General features: G+C 38.0%; 1 protein-coding gene across 14 annotated transcripts in view; it reads left to right on the top strand.

Annotated features, from left to right (window-relative positions):
• The window catches only part of LRRC4C (leucine rich repeat containing 4C), a 1,468,103-nt gene that overhangs the window by 1,194,743 nt on the left and 254,848 nt on the right, over positions 1-18,512 (top strand). For 13 of the 14 annotated variants that reach the window (XM_079929000.1, XM_079928999.1, XM_079929005.1 and 10 more), the window contains one exon: positions 10,931-11,030. The gene's annotated coding sequence lies outside the window, so the exon portion shown is untranslated. Of the gene's footprint in view, positions 1-10,928; positions 11,031-18,512 lie in introns of those variants that run through there. The other variant, XR_013829414.1, reaches the window with a different exon arrangement.

Here is an 18,512-nt window from a genome sequence, read left to right on the forward strand (position 1 = left end):
TGTATGTGTGTGTGTATTTTAATGAATACACCACTCATGTGCAGAAAGAAAGAAGCTGTCTATTTCATTAATACTAGATTTTTCACATTGTTCAAGTTCCAAAAGGGAATATTTCTTCTATTTTTGCAGGTCTTATTTTATTAGCTACAAAAGTGAAATAACAGTTCATTTAACTATGTCAAAAGCAATAGAGACTCACTGCTATTTGCTTTCTTTTGTATAAATGTTAATGCATTTTTAACTCCACCCCACTGGTTGGTAAACCATTACGGTTACCACTGACCTATAATGCATTTCAGTCATTTTTAATAAACCCAGACATTAAGATGGCTTATCATTATCTCTATAAGCTACTAGAAATGGATTCCTTTCCTGAACTGCTGGGTCCTGCGGCACTCTAGCTAATGAAAGTGGATTTGAAAACACTATTCAATTAAACAAATCTGCTGAGATTTGTTTTTATTTTTTAGCCAAATATAATGTTCAGCAAAATCTGTAATCTCACATTCTGAAATGCTTTGCAGATGTTACTCATTTAAATGACAATCTTCTGCTCACCAGTGCCTAAGCCTCCTTTCTTTTTCTTTTTCTTTTAGATTTAAAATTATTTATTTATTTATTTATTTTACATCTTTATTGGAGTATAATTACTTTACAATGGTGTGTTAGTTTCTGCTTTATAACAAAGTGAATCAGTTATACATATGTTCCCATATCTCCTCCCTCTTGCGTCTCCCTCCCTCCCACCCTCCCTATCCCACCCCTCTAGGTGGTCACAGACCACCTAGCTGATCTCCCTGTGCTATGCGGCTGCTTCCCACTAGCTATCTACCTTACGTTTGGTAGTGTATATATGTCCATGGCACTCTCTCACTTTGTCACAGCTGACCCTTCCCCCTCCCCATATCCTCAAGTCCATTCTCTAGTAGGTCTGTGTCTTTATTCCCATCTTACCCTTAGGTTCTTCGTGACATTTTTTTTTTTCTTAGCTTCCATATATATGTGTTAGCATATGGTATTTGTCTTTCTCTTTCTGACTTAGTTCACTCTGTATGACAGACTATAGGTCCATCCACCTCACTACAAATAACTCAATTTCGTTTCCTTTTATGGCTGAGTAATATTCCATTGTATATATGTGCCACATCTTCTTTATCCATTCACCCGATGATGGACACTTAGGTTGTTTCCATCTCCTGGCTATTGTAAATAGAGCTGCAATGAACATTTTGGTACATGACTCTTTTTGAATTATGGTTTTCTCAGGGTATATGCCCGGTAGTGGGATTGCTGGGTCATATGGTAGTTCTATTTGTAGTTTTTTAAGGAACCTCCATACTGTTCTCCATAGTGGCTGTACCAATTCACATTCCCACCAGCAGTGCAAGAGGGTTCTCTTTTCTCCACACCCTCTCCAGCATTTATTGTTTCCAGATTTTTTGATGATGACCATTCTGACCAGTGTGAGGTGATATCTCATTGTAGTTTTGATTTGCATTTCTCTAATGATTAATGATGTTGAGCATTCTTTCATGTGTTTGTTGGCAATCTGTATATCTTCTTTGGAGAAATGTCTATTTAGGTCTTCTGCCCTTTTTTGGATTGGGTTGTTTTTTTGTTATTTAGCTACATGAGCTGCTTGTAAATTTTGGAGATTAATCCTTTGTCAGTTGCTTCCTTTGCAAATATTTTCTCCCATTCTGAGGGTTGTCTTTTGGTCTTGTTTATGGTTTCCTTTGCTGTGCAAAAGCTTTGAAGTTTCATTAGGTCCCATTTGTTTATTTTTGTTTTTATTTCCATTTCTCTAGGAGGTGGGTCAAAAAGGATCTTGCTGTGATTTATGTCATAGAGTGTTCTGCCTATGTTTTCCTCTAAGAATCTGATAGTTTCTGGCCTTACATTTAGGTCTTTAATCCATTTTGAGCTTATTTTTGTGTATGGTGTTAGGGATTGTTCTAATCTCATACTTTTACATGTACCTGTCCAGTTTTCCCAGCACCACTTATTGAAGAGGCTGTCCTTTCTCCACTGTACATTCCTACCTCCTTTATCAAAGATAAGGTGACCATATGTGCATGGGTTTATCTCTGGGCTTTCTATCCTGTTCCACTGATCTATCTTTCTGTTTTTGTGCCAGTACCATACTGTCTTGATTACTGTAGCTTTGTAGTATAGCCTGAAGTCAGGGAGCCTCATTCCTCCAGCTCCGTTTTTTGTTCTCAAGATTGCTTTGGCTATTTGGGGTCTTTTGTGTTTCCATACAAATTGTGAAATTTTTTGTTCTAGTTCTGTGAAAAAATGCCAGTAGTAGTTTGATAGGGATTTCATTGAATCTGTAGATTGCCTTGGGTAGTAGAGTCATTTTCAGAATGTTGATTCTTCCAATCCAAGAACATGGTATATCTCTCCATCTATTTGTATCATCTTTAATTTCTTTCATCTGTGTCTTATAATTTTATGCCTACAGGTCTTTTGTCTCCTTAGGTAGGTTTATTCCCAGATATTTTATTCTTTTTGTTGCAATAAATGGGAGTGTTTTCTTGATTTCACTTTCAGATTTTTCATCATTAGTGTATAGGAATGCCAGAGATTTCTGTGCATTAATTTTGTATCCTGCTGTTTGGCGTGTTTCTCCTGCTACTTTACCAAATTCATTGATTAGCTCTAGTAGTTTTCTGGTAGCATCTTTAGGATTCTCTATGTATAGTATCATGTCATCTGCAAACAATGACAGCTTTACTTCTTCCTGTCCGATTTGGATTCCTCTTGTTTCCTTTTCTTCTCTCATTGCTCTAGCTAAAACCTCCAAAACTATTTTGAATAAGAGTGGTGAGAGTGGGCAACCTTGTCTTTTTCCTGATCTTAGTGGAAATGCTTTCAGTTTTTCACCATTGAGGATGATGTTGGCTGTGGGTTTGTCATATATGGCCTTGATTATGTTGAGGAAAGTTCCCTCTGTGCCTACTTTCTGCAGGGTTTTTATCATAAATCGGTGTTGAATTTTGTCAGAAGCTTTCTCTGCATCTATTGAGATGATCATACGGTTTTTCTCCTTCAATTTTGTTAATATGGTGTATCACATTGATTGATTTGCATATATTGAAGAATCCTTGCATTCCTGTGATAAACCCCACTTGATCATGGTGTGTGATCCTTTTAATGTGCTGTTGGATTCTGTTTGCTAGTATTTTGCTGAGGATTTTTGCATCTATGTTCATCAGTGATATTGGTCTGTAGTTTTCTTTCTTTGTGACATCCTTATCTGGTTTTGGTATCAGGGTGATGGTGGCCTCGTAGAATGAGTTTGGGAGTGTTCCTCCCTCTGCTATATTTTGGAAGAGTTTGAGAAGGATAGGTGTTAGCTCTTCTCTAAATGTTTGATAGAATTCGCCTGTGAAGCCATCTGGTCCTGGGCTTTTGTTTGTTGGAAGATTTTTGATCACAGTTTCAATTTCAGTGCTTGTGATTGGTCTGTTCATATTTTCTATTTCTTCCTGATTCAGTCTTGGCAGGTTGTGCACTTCTAAGAATTTGTCCATTTCTTCCAGGTTGTCCATTTTATTGGCATAGAGTTGCCTGTAGTAATCTCTCATCATCTTTTGTATTTCTACAGTGTCAGTTGTTACTTCTCCTTTTTCATTTCTAATTCTATTGATTTGAGTCTTCTCCCTTTTCTTCTTGATGAGTCTGGCTAATGGTTTATCAATTTTGTTTATCTTCTCAAAGAACCAGCTTTTAGTTTTATTGATCTTTGCTATCATTTCCTTTATTTCTTTTTCATTTATTTCTGATCTGATCTTTATGATTTCTTTCCTTCTGCTAACTTTGGGGGGTTTTTTTGTTCTTCTTTCTCTAATTGCTTTAGGTGCAAGGTTAGGTTGTTTATTCGAGATGTTTCCTGTTTCTTAAGGTAGGATTGTATTGCTATAAACTTCCCTCTTAGAACTGCTTTTGCTGCATCCCATAGGTTTTGGGTCATCGTGTCCCCATTGTCATTTGTTGCTAGATATTTTTTTATTTCCTCTTTCAGTGATCACTTCGTTATTAAGTAGTGTATTGTTTAGCCTCCATGTATTTTTTACAGATCTTTTCCTGTAATTGATATCTAGTCTCATAGCGTTGTGGTCGGAAAAGATACTTGATACAATTTCAATTTTCTTAAATATACCAAGGCTTGATTTGTGACCCAATATATGATCTATTCTGGAGAATGTTCCATGAGCACTTGAGAAAAATGTGTATTCTGTTGTTTTTGGATGGAATGTCCTATAAATATCAATTAAGTCCATCTTGTTTAATGTATCATTTAAAGCTTGTGTTTCCTTATTTATTTCCATTTTGGATGATCTGTCTATTGGTGAAAGTGGTGTGTTAAAGTCCCCTACTATGAACGTGTTACTGTCAATTTCCCCTTTTATGGCTGTTAGTATTTGCCTTATGTATTGAGATGCTCCTACATTGGGTGCATAAATATTTACAATTGTTATATCTTCTTCTTGGATTGATCCCTTGATCATTATGTAGTGTCGTTCTTTGTCTCTTCTAATAATCTTTATTTTAAAGTCTATTTTGTCTGATATGAGAATTGCTACTCCAGCTTTCTTTTGGTGTCCATTTGCATGGAATATCTTTTTCCATCCCCTTACTTTCAGTCTGTATGTGTCTCTAGATCTGAAGTGGGTCTCTTGTAGACAGCATATATATGGATCTTGTTTTTGTATCCATTCAGCCAGTCTATGTCTTTTGGTGGGAGCATTTAATCCATTTACATTTAAGGTAATTATCGATATGTATGTTCCTATTCCCATTTTCTTAATTGTTTGGGGTTTGTTATTGTAGGTCTTTTCCTTCTCTTGTGTTTCTTGCCTAGAGAAGTTCCTTTAGCATTTGTTGTAAAGCTGGTTTGGTGGTGCTGAACTCTCTCAGCTTTTGCTTGCCTGTAAAGGTTTTAATTTCTCCATCAAATCTGAATGAGATCCTTGCTGGGTAGAGTAATCTTGGTTGTAGGTTTTCCTCCTTCATCACTTTAAATATGTCCTGCCAGTCCCTTCTGGCTTGCAGAGTTTCTGCTGAAAGATCAGCTCTTAACCTTATGGGGATTCCCTTGTGTGTTATTTGTTGTTTGTCCCTTGCTGCTTTTAATATGTTTTCTTTGTTTTTAATTTTTGACAGTTTGATTAATATGTATCTTGGCGTGTTTCTCCTTGGATTTATCCTGTATGGGACTCTCTGTTCTTCCTGGACCTGATTAACTATTTCCTTTCCCATATTAGAGAAGTTTTCAACTATAATCTCTTCAAATATTTTCTCAGTCCCTTTCTTTTTCTCTTCTTCTTCTGGAACCCCTATAATTCGAATGTTGGTGCATTCAGTGTTGTCCCAGAGGTCTCTGAGACTGTCCTCAATTCTTTTCATTCTTTTTTCTTTATTCTGCTCTGCAGTAGTTATTTCCACTATTTTATCTTCCAGGTCACTTATCCGTTCTTTAGCCTCAGTTATTCTGCTATTGATCCCATCTAGAGTATTTTTAATTTCATTTATTGTGTTGTTCATCATTGCTTGTTTCATCTTTATTTCTTCTAGGTCCCTGTTAAGTGTTTGTTGCATTTTGTCTATTCTATTTCCAAGATTTTGGATCATCTTTACTATCATTACTCTGAATTCTTTTTCAGGTAGACTGCCTATTTCCTCTTCATTTGTTAGGTCTGGTGGGTTTTTATCTTGCTCCTTCATCTGCTGTGTGTTTTTCTGTCTTCTCATTTTGCTTCTCTTACTGTGTTTGGGGTCTCCTTTTTGCAGGCTGCAGGTTCGTAGTTCCCATTGTTTTGGTGTCTGTCCCCAGTGGCTACAGTTGGTTCAGTGGGTTGTGTATGCTTCCTGGTGGAGGGGACTAGTGCCTGTGTTCTGGTGGATGAGGCTGGATCTTGTCTTTCTGGTGGGCAGGTCCACGTCTGGTGGTGTGTTTTGGGGTGTTTGTGGACTTATTATGATTTTAGGCAGCCTCTCTGCTAATGGGTGGGGTTGTGTTCCTGTCTTGCTAGTTGTTTGGCATAGGGTGTCCAGCACTGTAGCTTGCTGGTCATTGAGTGAAGCTGGGTGCTGGTGTTGACATGGAGATCTCTGGGAGATTTTCACCGTTTGATATTATGTGGAGCTGGGGGGGTCTCTTGTGGACCAGTGTCCTGAACTTGGCTCTCCCACCTCAGAGGCATAGCACTGACTCCTGGCTGCAGCACCAAGAGCCTTTCATCCACATGGCTCAGAATAAAAGGGATAAAAAGTAGAAAGAAAGGAAGAAAGAAGGAAAGAAAGAAAGAAAGAAAGAAAGAAAGAAAGAAGGAAAGAAAGAAAGAAAGAAAGAAAGAAAGAAAGAAAGAGTTATTAAGATAAAAAATAATTATTAAGAAAAAAAAATTTTTTTAAGTAAAAAAGAAAAAACAAAAAAACGGACAGATAGAACCCTAGGACAAATGGTGAAAGCAAAGCTGTACAGACAAAATCTCACAGAGAAGCATACACATACACACTCGCAAAAAGAGGAAATGGGGAAAAAATAATAAATCTTGCTCTCAAAGTCTGCCTCCTCTATTTAGGATGATTCGTTGTCTATTCATGTATTCCACAGATGCACGGTACATCAAGTTGATTGTGGAGATTTAATCCGCTGCTTCTGAGGCTGCTGGGAAAGATTTCCCTTTCTCTTCTCTGTTCCCACAGCTCCCGGGGCTCAGCCTTGGATTTGGCCCCGCCTCTGCATGTAGGTCACCGGAGGGCGTCTGTTCTTCGCTCAGACAGGACAGGGTTAAAGGAGCAGCTGCTTCGGGGACTCTGGCTCACTCAGGCCGGGGGGTGGGGCACGGAGTGCGGGGCGGGCCTGCGGCGGCAGAGGCCGGCATGACGTTGCACCAGCCTGAGGCGCGCCGTGCGTTTTCCCGGGGAAGTTGTCCCTGGATCCCGGGACCCTGGCAGTGGCGGGCTGCACAGGCTCCCCGGAAGGGAGGTGTGGAGAGTGACCTGTGTTCGCACACAGGCTTCTTGGTGGTGGCAGCAGCAGCCTTAGCGTCTCATGTCGTCTCTGGGGTGCGCGCTTTTAGCCGCAACTCGCGCCCGTCTCTGGAGCTCCTTTAAGCAGCGCTCTTAATCACCTCTCCTCGCGCACCACGAAACAAAGAGGGAAGAAAAGTCTCTTGCCTCTTCGTCAGCTCCAGACTTTTCCCCCGGACTCCCTCCCGGCTAGCCGTGGTGCACTAACCCCTTCAGGCTGTGTTCACACCGGCAACCCCAGTCCTCTCCCTGTGATCTGACGGAAGCCAGAGCCTCAGCTCCCAGCCCCGCCTGCCCCGGCGGGTGAGCAGACAGGCCTCTCGGGCTGGTGAGTGTCGGTCGGCACCGATCCTCTGTGCGGGAATCTTGCCGCTTTGCCCTCCGCACCCCTGTGGCTGTGCATTCTCCTCCGCGGCTTCGAAGCTTTCCCCCTCCGCCACCCGCAGTCTCCGCCCGAGAAGGGGCTTCCTAGTGTGTGGAATCCTTTCCTCCTTCACAGCTCCCTCACATTGGTGCAGGTCCCGTTCCTATTCTTTTGTCTCTGTTTTTCCTTTTTTCTTTTGCCCTACCCAGGTACGTGGGGGAGTTTCTTGCCTTTTGGGAAGTCTGAGGTCTTCTGCTAGCATTCAGGAGGTGTTCTGTAGGAGTTCTTCCACGTGTAGATGTATTTCTGATGTATCTGTGGGGAGGAAGGTGACCTCAGTGTCTGACTCTTCCGCTATCTTCCTCCGACTTCAAGCCTCCTTTCTTTTACAACATGAATTCAAAAGAATCTATAGTGTGCGTTGGTGGTATAGTGGTGAGCATAGCTGCCTTCCAAAATAATCTATCATGCAAGTCTAGAATTTCCATAAACTTTAAATGGAAAAATATATGTTTAAACACAAATACACTTTCATTATGTTTTTAGCCATAAAAGAATAGACACATACTATATATAAATATTAGTCCATAATCATCTATATAAAGTCAAATCAATGAATACATTTAGCTATAATATTCAGATAATAGACACATTAACACAGAATTGTGAGAAGGGTGTATAATTCTTAGATTTCAAATAATGCCAAAATTCATAATTTAAAGGAGTGAATAATGACCTTGGAGTTGTGAAGACTGGATTTTGGTGAATACTTCTGCCGCTGGTATGGTCTGATACTTATTTGTGGCATACTATATCAGGAATATGGTGATGAACAAGGCTAACATCATTTCTGTCCTGAGGGAACTTATAATCAGGGTCAGTGACTTGAGCAAATCACTTTTCCATCCTGAGTTCTTCTGACTTTAAAACAACATTCATTTAATTACACAAATATCTTCCAGATATTTATTAGAGATTGTCCGAGTGTTATAAGAGGTAAAAAATAAATTTTACATAGCTCCTAATTTCAAGGAGCTTATATTTTATGCGTAAATAACTATGAAGATAGAGTGTATGAAGCCCCACAGAAAGATCTGGCTAAGATGCCATGGGAAGGAAAAATGCAAAGGATTTCCAGATAGTGAAATCAAGGCTTCCTTGAATAAAAAACTTCTGAATTGAGTCTTAGGAGATGTAAAAGATTTATAAGTGTTGCTGATGAAGGGAAAACGGGAATTCTGAGCAGAGAGCATAGAAGAAGACTTGAGGAGGGGAGGACACAGGCAAATATATAACATGGTCCTGTATGGCTGAGTGTAGTGTGGGTGTGAATGCTTTGTGTGTTCTCTCCTCCTTTCTCTTAGTGGCCCGGTCTGGTGAAATCCTCATTTATGAAGAGGCTCAGTCCACATCTTGCCTCACTGATAAGTACTGTGTCTGGCTTTTTAATCCTCTCCATTGTATAGATGGGTTCTGGCTAAACAGATGTTGAATTGAATTGAGTTGGCATCATGAGAAATTGTGATTGCAAGAATGGATTGGAACCAGATATCGAGGATCTTGAATGCCACATTTAGAAACTTAAAACCACTGAGTGTGTCTATTATATTCCCCTGAATATAATAATAATAGTTAATAATTTTTGTTCTGGGCACTATTTTAAGGACTGTGTCGATTTTATTTTATATAGTCTTCATAATAACCTGATGACATAGGCAATACTATTATTCTCATGTTAGAGAAAATGGGGCCTAGTGTTTCAGGGACTGGCCCAGAATCCGAGTGGGTCAGTGGTGGAGGCAGAATTTGAACCCTGGTAACTTGACTCCAGAATTAATGCTCTTAACTACTATGCAGAACTTTGCTTGAGAAAAAGGAATTTTGCAGAAATATCCAAGGTGAATCAGAAGGAAGAGGCCTGATCAAGGATGTAAATTTGGAGGCAACTGCAACAGGAAAAGGAAAGCCAAAATGATTATGGTGATTGGAGGTGAAAAGGAAAAAGAAGGGATATGTTTGTTGTTCATTCAGAATTAAAAGAGTTGGTAAATTATTCCACGTGGGAAGGAGAGAAGTGAAAGACTGTGAGAGTTTGAACCCACATTTCTGGGAGGAGGGCAGTCTTATTCACAAAAAAAATGGAAAACCAGGAAAGAAGCAAGTTCAGTAGGGGAGATGATAATTCTGTGATCATGATACAGTTTAGTTATTATTTATAAATTACTCAAGTCTGAGTGTGACATCCTTTCATTATTTCTATTCCTTAGGGGAAAGGCACTATTTATAAAACAATACAGTTTATTATGTGCCATTGTTGTCATTTGTATTCTGGTTTTGCAGATATATTTTTTTTCAGAATCAAATCGACTTATTTTGGAAAATAAACAGCATATTTAGAAGTTGATTTTGTTAGAGGTTTAAAATGAAAGCTAGAATTTTCACAAAAATATACTTTAGAAGGGAACAGACCATCATATCAAAAATAAATATTTTCACCATTGGTTCCTCAATGAATAACCAAAAAACCCCAGTATTTTATTTGAGAAAATCAGTGTTCTTATATATTTTTAACCTTGAAAAAATTATTCAACCTTGATAAATCTGTTTCCTCACCTGTAAAATGGGAACAATATTGAGAGTAATCTCGTAGAGATGTTGTGAGTATTCAGTGAGATATCATATGTGAAATCTTTGCATAGCGTTATCATCAAGTAAGACCCCATAAAAATTTTAGCTACCATTGTTATATTATTACTGTCAGTTCTTATATTCACTGAATTTCCTCACTGGAAAAAGATGAGCATATCTAATATTCGTTGAGCAGTAACATATAACTGTTGTTTTAGAACCATAATTATAACTCTTGAACTATTCTTTCTTAGACCTGTAACTGTTAACATTTGCTTTAATTTATTGTTTGAAAGGGAGAGAAATAGGAACTGATTTGTACACTTTTATAGTCAGAGCTCATACTTCACACTATCCATTCAGCACTCTGGGTTTGATGTAAAAACAGTAAGGAAAGAGAGAATAAGGTAACACTGACAAAGAAGAGTGAAATATATTCTAAAACAGCGGGTCTTGGCCATGCTCAGATGCTGAAACACATGGAACTATACTGTTATCATCTGAAACAACCAAATGGAATCTTTTAATGATGTACACTTTTGATGTGTTTAATTCCATCTTAAAATCTGGGAATAATTTTACTACATTAAAACATTACTGTGCAAATTAAAAACACTATAAAATCACAGCTCTGTGAACAGAAGTCTGCAAAAAATAAAAGTGCTTGAATTAAGTAATCATGCGTGATCTTTTGAGTTCTTCCAGTAACAGGTTTTGCCACTCATTTTATTATCTTTTAATGATCAAGATGTTTAACAAAAATAGAATTCAGAAAAATTAACTCACAATATATTAATAAAATAAGGTGAACTGAAGTCAATATGATCAATCAATTTCTCTTTTCTTCCCATTCAGAATGGGAATACTGACATTGTTTTTTGTTTGTTTTTGTAGCTGGAGAACACAGTTCTGCTTGTCAACTACCAGTGTTCCATGTGAGCATAGTTCTGAATCACAACCTAGAAGTGAGAACGGAAAGAAGCCCTACTTAAGGGTAAGTCGGGCTTCTGTGGCTTTAATTGCAACACTTTAAAAAAAGATATAGAGGTGATATTTTCCTATGGGTATAATAAGAATCAATGGTGAGATGTAGCTGCCAAGAAAACTAATTGGACAGACTACAGTAACAGCAAAATCGTCGCTAGAGCAAAAGAAATGGCATTTCTTCCTGTTCTGTAATCGAGAGGCAACATCCAGATTATTACATTCAGTTCAGAATATAGAATTTTAACTTGGGTAGAAATAAACAAGTGTACTTTCAGGATTTTGCCACCAGAGCCATGAACTACAAGTGCACCAATAAGTGCCTCATTTCTACACCCTGTTAACCGAGACTCCCCCAACCCCAGCAAACCACCCTTGACCCAGGCCTCCAGCAGGAAAGGGGAGAATCAGGAGAATAGGGCAGGAAACATGAACTCAATAAAATGTAAACAGATTATTTAGTAGCCGGAGATGCTACTGAACATGAGCAGACCTATCATCTGTACCTGCAGTGCTCAATATTGTAGCTGCCAGCTATAGGTTATAGGTGGTCATGAGCTCTTAAAATGGATAGTCTGAATAGATAGGAGCTGTGCATGTGAAATACACACTAAATTTTAAAGTTTTATGTGAAAAAAATATTGCACTTATAATTTTATATTGATTGATTTTATATATTTTATATATTGATTGATTAAGCCGATATCATGTTTGGGGTATTTTGACTTAAATAAAATATATTATTAAATTTAATTTTACCCATTTCTGTTTATAGTTTTTAATGTGGCTACTAAAGAATTTTAAATATGTTTATGCTTTACATTATGTTTCTATTGGGCAACGTTTTTCTAGACTGGATCAAATTTTCTTTTTCTGTAAAGAGCTAGATGTTAAAACTATTTTACACTTGTGTCTGTCACAGTTATTCAACTCTACATGGTGCGCTAACAGCAATAGGCAGTATGTCACCAAATGAATGTGGCTGTATCCCAATAAAGCTTTATTTATGGATATTAAATTGTAAATGCCATACATTTCCATGTACTACGAAATATTACTTTTTCTTTCTTTCAAACAATTTTAAAATGCAAAAGCTATCCGTTGGCCTTTAGAAACAGGCTGCTCATGGGCCACAGTTTGCCAACCCCTGTTCTAGACCTTACTCTGCACTTATTAACTTTGGCCCTTACTAAAATGACTTAGTCTATATCCTTATTTAAAAATTGTAATGTTTACAGCTTAATTATAGAGTCCCCCCTCCCCCACCAAGCTGTTGAGTTTCAAGTGACATGACAGGTAAATAACTTTACAACTTGACACAAAGATAAAATAGGCCAAGAATAGAATAAACTGTTTCTAAAAGTAGTAAAGTTCCTGATATTAGAAGTGTTTAAACAGAGGGAAGTTTCTAGAAAAGGACTTTGTAGACAAAAATTAAATACTAAGTGTATGATTTAATTCAATGTGTAATAACTCCCTTACAAACCCCAAACACGTTTTGTTTTGTTTTGTTTTGTTGTTATACATTAACTCAATCTTAGTTGATATGTTGTGGGAAAAATTCAACAAAAGATCTCAGAGTTCAGGTTCTGACTCCTATCATAGAAATAATCAATTTATTATATTGAAAATCATCAATTCATCGAAGATTTAGTAGGAATCTCAAATCTGATGGATTGCATTTCTTTCCATTTTGGTAGTAGAATATGGTAAGGTTTTAACACAAGGAAATAAGATTATGGAAAGTAGATTGGTATAATTCTTCCTTTTATCTATCAAAGTAATATTAGTGAATTATCTGCAATTTATTTGAACATATAACCAGTGACTGAAAATAAGTTGATAATTAATATTTTAAGTGTACTTTTAATAAATACCCTCCCAATGTTTTGATCTTCTTTGCCAATTCCTTCATGCTCTTCATCTGAGTTATAAGTATAGAATGTGTGATGCAGTTACAAAGAGTTTATATTTCTTGGGTTAATAAATTGGTCTCAATCACTAATGGATTCTTTATACTGATTGAATTTGCATGTTGAATTGGTTGAAATTGCCTGACCATATTTCAAGGTTAAATACAAAAGTATGTCGAGCTATTAATTTTGTGTTGCTGTTGTTGGTTTGAATGATGTAGGTAGTTGAAGCTAGAGCAGGAGATTAAATTAATTTCTGCCTTCATCTTAGCCCAGCCTTTCTCTGTGTATAATGTATCTGTGACATTTGTCCTCATTCCGAGAGAAAATGAGGAAAACTCATCAGAATCAATGACCAGTCCTCATTAAACTGATGATTTGGGGGGAGATTTCCTTTGATTCAATGCAATGAAAGATTACCATCCCGAAGAATGAGCTTAGCAATGGGAAATCCAAAAGCGAATGTACACCAACCAAAATCAATCAAATCATCCTAACTATTTCAAGGGCAAAAAGGATAACAATAGAGTATCTTCCAGCTGCTGACAAAGAAATCAACATGTCTGATGCTTGTTCCCACGTGTGAGGAGTAAATACTTCCAATAGATGCTCTGCTTTCTCAAATCCACATGAGCTGGACATTTACTAATTTGTTCTAAGGGCTAGAATAAATGGGGCAGTTTTTACATTTTCAATTATAAAATGCAATCCTATGCAAATGTCCTGAGACTAGACCATAAGATTCTCTCACAGTCTCTCCAGAGAGTAAAATTTCAGTTGCAAAACAACTCTAATCCTTAAAGCGTTTATGAAAACTTAGGTGGAAGACAGGACAAATAAGCCTTTGCAAACAAGCTCCAAGGGAATATGTGTAGCCCACATCCATCATCCGCAGTGTATCTCCTATTACACACAAATTCATCTTAGAGAAAGGGAGAAGAAGCCCCTATTGATTTTCTTCATCTCTCCAGGGATAGACGTCAAAATTGGTCAATTACAGTATTTCAGATTTCCTTGTTGCTAGCCTGGGCATACAATATTTGTTGTAACTAGTAGGCAGAAGTATTTTTTATCCAGTTAATGTTTATATTCATGGCTGTGTGTACATCAAAATTAGAAGTCAGCTTTTGTTTCCAATATATACTTTAGAAAAAATAGTTTGTTATATTGTGGTTTGTGATGATGAAAGTAACATATGCACCCTCTAGAAACTTTGGAAAATACTGAAATAAACAAAAATTTTAAAAATCCCTTATATCCCTACTACCTAGAAATAACTACTATTTATTTTCAAATACATTTCTTTTCAGTCTTTTTTTCATACTTTTCCATTAATTTATTCAATTAATATGTATAATGCCCAATACATACCAAGCATCACACTATCATTTGGACATATGGTGGTGAATGAAAGAGACATTGTTTTTGCATTTACAAAATTTAGCATTTAGTCAGAGACAAGCGAACTGATGCAAAATAATGTGCTCTGTGCCTTAATAGAATGAGTCAGAATATGATAGTCACACATGAAAGGAAAGAATTGTCCAGACTTGGGGGACAATAGGGAAGGTTTATAGGAAAAATATTGACTATAGGCCTAAGATTGGGTAGCATTTAGTCAGATAAAGAGGAAGGATAGAGGTGGAAAAGCATTGACTAAGAGGAAAGACTCAGGTAAAATGTTTGGTGGGTGTTCTAGGAAGTAAATAGCTGATGATTATAGCTTCAGAGGGTGAAGAGGAGATTGGAAAAAAGTGGGGCCCACACAGTGACAGAAGCCATATGTGGCAATCCATGGAAATAATGTATATTCACTAGGCTATAAGCTAAGAAACTCTAAAAAGAGACCTCATATACAGTATCTCAAACAAAATGGAAGCTTATTTTTCTCTCATGCACCCATACGAAGAAAGGTGAGTGATCTGTTGTGGGTAGCCAGCTCTACTCAACCTGATCATCTAGAGACTTAAGTTCCTTCTTTCTTGGGGCTCCGTCATTCCCTAGGGTGCCGTCTACATAGCCATACGGTCCATTAGCTCCCTTGCACCACATCTAGTTTCCACCCTGCAGGAGGAAGTGAGGAAATAGACAATACACAATTTCCTTTTAAGACACTGACAATTGTCTACATTCCATTGTTGAGAAATTGGTAACATAAGCACCTTGGGAAATGGTACCTCCAGTTCTGAGGGCAGAATGCCTGCTCACTTATATTTTGAAAGAAAAATTCTGTACTAAAAAGAGCAGGAGAATATGTGCCTCACCACGATTTGAAGTCTGGATTGTATTTTAAGAATAACGGAAGGCCACGGAAAATTTTGAACAAGGGGATATTATTGTCAGATATGAATTGTAGAACTTGACCGTAGAGTGGAAGATGAATTGGAGGCTAGCAGGAATGGAGACAGGACTACTAGCTGACAGGCTGTGTGACGAAACAAATTCAGGCAAGGGATAATGGCCTTTTGGGCTAGGACAGAGGCAGAGGAATTACGAGGAAAGCAGCAGTTCATTTATGATTCAGAATGAGTCATTTATGAGGCAGAATTGCAGGGCTGGATGCATCATTTCATGTGGAGGGTAATCGTGAGGGAGAGCGAGAAGTTAAAACATCTGGCTTGGTAACTGGTGGGATGGTGCCACTCCCTGATTATATCCGTGGGTTTGCACTATTTCAGAGATCACCACAAAATCTAGTAGCTTAAAATAACTCTTTATTTAGCTTTGATTGTGTGGGTCAACTGGGCAGGGCTCAGTTAAGCCATATTCTGCTGATCTCAGCTGGACTCATGCATCTTAGGCCACCTGTGGGTCAACTAGGATTCTGGAGGTGAAGTGGTATGACAAGGACATCTTGGATTCAAGTTTTCCATCAGTCAGCAGATTAGACTTACTGGGCTTATTCACGTGGTGCCAGCAGATTCTAAGAGCACAAAGAATGGAAGTGACCCTATGCACGAGCACTTTTTTTTTTTTCTTTCGATACGCGGGCCTCTCACTGTTGTGGCCTCTCCCATTGCGGAGCACAGGCTCCGGATGCGCAGGCTCAGCGGCCATGGCTCACGGGCCCAGCCGCTCCGCGGCATGTGGGATCTTCCCGGACCGAGGCACGAACCCGTGTCCCCTGCATCGGCAGGCGGACTCTCAACCACTGCGCCACCAGGAAAGCCCTCGAGCACTTTTAAAGTCTCTGCTTGTATCCTGTATGCTTTGGTCTCATTGAACAGTGCAAGGCACACAGTCACTGTGGAAAGTCACTGTGGAAAGGAGCCATGAAAACCTTGAGGGCTATTGTTGCAGGAATCTGTAAACCTGATATAGAAAACAATGCACAGGGTGTATTGGAAAAAATTTCACTGGCCTTGAATTTTGGAAATAGGGAGAGTGGAGGTTCTTTCTGGGAACCAAATCTGTATAATTTTGAACATCACTTCACCTCTTTGGACTTCATTTTCTGCAACCCTAGAGACTGAGTTTGATTTACCCCAATGTTTAAGATTTATGACACTGATTAATATTTTGTTTATGGTAGCATAAGCAAAAGGCCATCTTGAAACTTGGACTGTCAGATCTGGTTTCTTTCAAATAGAGGGGAAAAAAATGGAGTAACTAAAGTCTTTGTTCTATTGGGTTTTTCTGTTCTATTGACCTGTCGTTCCACAATTTGACACTGACTGTCCAATTGTCATTTGCCACATTGGCTTTATGTTAATGTTTATTTGTTTATAGAAACCAGTGTATCCGCATTAGTCAGCAAGTAAATGATCTTATTCTGTATAACTTTTATTTAAAAATATAGATAAATGATGAGTTTGAAATGTGTTCTTTAATGTTCATCACAGCTTGTGGAACATATATTGTTTCCTGGGTTATACTTGTGACCTATTTAGTAACATTAACTGTAAATCTGTGACTAGCCAACCTGTTGCTGAAACTCGGCCTCTGTTCACCGATGCCGAATAGAAATGCAGAAATAGTTTTGGGTGAAGTAGGAAAGACTAGCTTTATTGCTTTGCCAGGCAAAAGGGGCTACAGAGAGCGAATGCCCTCAAGACTGTGTGTCCAGCCCTGGAGCGGGTAGCGTGGAGTCTTACAGTGTTCAAGGAGCAGGGCGTGGTCAGCTCGTGGACCTTCTGATTGGTCGGTGGTGAGGTAATCAGGAGTCAGCATCATCAACCTTCTGGTTCCAACTGGTTTGGGGTCTATTAGCTTGTGGGCAGCATACAGTTAACTTCTTCCACCTGGTGGGGTTTCAGTATCTGCAAAACATCTCAAAGGACATGGCTCAGAATATTATCTATAGTCCTTGAGGAAGAACTAAAGGTCCTTGACTTTGTTTAATGGTTAAATTATTATTATTTTGTATTGTTTGACTATTTTCCTTTCTTTCTGCATTTTCTCACTTCTCTGATTAAATTTATTCTTTGACTAAAGTTCTTCTACAGACAAAAGGCAGGTAGAGGACATGGGTGGGAGTCTCTTCTGGGAAGGCTTCATAGGGTCCTGTTTGGTTACAAACTTGGTTTGTCTAAAGCTGGCATTTTAATTCCTGCCTAATTATGATATCAGTTGTTGTGGAAACACATGCCACCATAACCACTTAGCTTGTACTGTATATCACATGTCAAGGAACTATATAAAACCACATGATGTGATTTTAGAGCTAGAATAAACAATGTAAATAATTTTATTCAAATCACTCATTTTATAGGATGAAAATAACACCCAGAAAACGTAAGCATATTGGGTCAAGTCATATGGTGAGAAGATCATCCACATTGTAACTCACACCTAAGTTCAACTTCATCACAAAAATCAGCCTGGACTAGGGTCAAATTGTTTCCAACTGAATAATAGATTATCTATAATAGGCAAGAAGTTGCAAATATACTTTCTGCTAAGGCCATTGTAAGTAGATTGGAGGTAATGTGGTGTGATGGGATTGGCCTTATTATTACAGATCTACCTTCTACCAGCCATTAAGACAAGTTACTTACTGCCTTTCACATGCCTGGTATCGAACTCAGTCCGTAAGAGATTTTCCAAAAGTGTTAGTTCTTTCCTTTGCCCCTTGTATGTATATCAGCTCTCTGACCCATTTGGGATGGTCTTGGATTGATTATTGTTTGGGGGAAGAGAGATAAAAATGAACAAATTTTGTTATCTATTTTGATAAAGTGAAGATTTTATGTCCCTAATTTGACAATTGTCTAAGTGAATTCTTATCATATTTCTAGATGTTATATCTTCTGGAAAATTAATGGCTAGAATATTGAACTGGGTCAGGAGATATGGATTCTAGTTCCATTTTGTCATCAGTAGACTCTGTAGGCATAAGTCTCAGTTTTCTCTGCTAAAATGGGAATAAAATATATTTGCCTGGACAACTTTACAGGGTAGTTAGAAGGGTCAAACAAATCATTTTGAAAACAAAAAATGCCAAATACCCTTCAAAAATATGAACTTGTTATTGAAACATCTAGAATAAGTATTTTTCTAACAGTCAGGGCATTATGTGATACCAACTTTTATTACATTGGCAAGTAGAGACAAAAAAGGGCATAGTGTAAACACATAGT

This window comes from Stenella coeruleoalba (genome assembly GCF_951394435.1).
Source record: "Stenella coeruleoalba genome assembly, chromosome: 8".
Taxonomy (NCBI): domain Eukaryota; kingdom Metazoa; phylum Chordata; class Mammalia; order Artiodactyla; family Delphinidae; genus Stenella; species Stenella coeruleoalba.